Source organism: Tamandua tetradactyla, chromosome 17 (assembly GCF_023851605.1).
Source record: "Tamandua tetradactyla isolate mTamTet1 chromosome 17, mTamTet1.pri, whole genome shotgun sequence".
Lineage (NCBI taxonomy): Eukaryota > Metazoa > Chordata > Mammalia > Pilosa > Myrmecophagidae > Tamandua > Tamandua tetradactyla.
The window spans coordinates 20952624-20954367 of NC_135343.1; the positions used below are offsets into that span (position 1 = coordinate 20952624).

Sequence of the window (1744 nt, forward strand, 5' to 3'; positions counted from 1 at the left end):
CATTAGTAAAGGGAATATAGGAAGAGGGAATTAATTTAGGGGTAAGCTAGGTATAGGAAAGAGTATTTTTAGTCTAGAGCAATCTTAACAGGCTCATTAGTAGGTATAGAAAGAGACAGAATAGAGGGAGAGATTGAAGATGCAAATAAGAAAGGACATAATTATAAGAATATGGCCTAAATAGAGGCAGGAGAGGAGATGGAATCAAGAATGCATGAAGATCGCTTCTTGGCCTTTTGGCTAAGATCAAGGGTAGTATCTGTTCTTATCAGTTTAATATCTGATACGTCCTCTATCCGAGGACAATATATTAAATGGATTTTTGGAGCAGGGAGATGGAATAGGAGCTTGCTCCGTCCACTCCACGCGTCGACCTGGTATTGCAGTACTTCCAGGAACGGTGCACCCCTCCCTCAATTGCGATATGAATTGACAGACTTGACTTTCCTTGCTCTCTGGGCTTGCTCCTTTCTTTACCATACCGGGATGTCCAGAGCTCCCTTCATGCCTTTCCCCCTGAGCTGCTTGTGCGGTCCTTTCTCCTTCATCTCCTTCTTTCTTTTCTTGCTGCTGTCACGTCCTTTATTCGTGGGGATGGCCAACCCAGGTTTCGCGCAAGTAGTAAATGCTAGGTAGTAAGTCTTGTGTGAGCGCTTCACTTGTGCTGCACACAGGCCCTTTGTTCGCTACCTTCTCCAACCTGCGAGAGACCTTCTCCTTCTAGCCATCAACGGCGTCAGCTGCTCCTGGCTCAGTCTCTCTGTTCTATCCTAGGTCTTATGCTAAATTAAAAAAAAAAAAGAATGCATGAAGAAGTCCAAAGTAGGAGGGATGCCTCTCTCAGAGATATGAGCAAAGGAGAGAAGGGGGTCAAGGTATGAATGTTGCAGTGGTATATCGGTTAAGATTGTTTTTGGTTGCAAGTAGCAGAAAACTGACTACTGTGTTTTAAATAAATAGGGATTTTGAATGCAGGTTGTCCAGGGCCAGTATGGAAGCAGTAAGAGCCATCAAGGGCTCAAGGTCTTTCATCTTTCAAGTCCATCAGTCTTAGCATCTTTTTATGCTGCAAGATGACTTCTGCCCTGATAGGCTCCATGCCTGTACTTCAGGCAGGAATAAAGGGGAAGAGTAAAGGAAAAGGTGTGTGCCAGTAGTGAGTTTGTTTCAGAAAACAATAACTTTGGCAGTAGACTTCTCTTTAGCTCATTGACTGCACCTTTAATGTTGGCCTTTAGCTTCACAGGAGCTTTGGAAAGTAGACATTTTAGCTGGACTTTAATCACCATGCACAAAATTGGAGTTCTGTTAGTAAGAAACAAGGGATTAAGAAATATTGGGTGGGCGGATAGCCATGTCTCCCAGGTAAAGAAGGGCAGTTTAAGGACGTTATATCAACAACCTCATTCTTCTTTGTAGGCAGAAGGACAGACCTGGTGAGAATGTGGTGGTAGGATTTGAGAACTTGGAGAAAAACAAAGAAAGCTTGAAATAGTCTAGTAAACCTGCTGGAGTCAAGTTAGGCTTCTGTGAATATGAGGAAAGAAAAGGCCTCCTCAGCGTTCTGAAGGATCTGGTAGAAGAAGTCAGTGGTATGAGTCTGAGGAGATTTGCTTTTAGGTAAGTAGCTTTGGATAGCAGAGAGTATCACTTAGAGGGCCATGTAGAGGAGGGGACAAGGATGCTGAGTAACACAATTCATTAATGTAGGAGCTTATTCATTAATGGAAATGGAATTCTACAA

General features: G+C 43.2%; 1 non-coding gene across 1 annotated transcript; it reads left to right on the plus strand.

Annotated features, from left to right (window-relative positions):
- Positions 1–220: 220 nt before the first annotated feature.
- LOC143661859 (U2 spliceosomal RNA) lies at positions 221–411 on the plus strand. Its single transcript, XR_013164896.1, has one exon. It is a non-coding gene; the product is annotated as a U2 spliceosomal RNA (small nuclear RNA).
- The last annotated feature ends 1333 nt before the right edge of the window (positions 412–1744 follow it).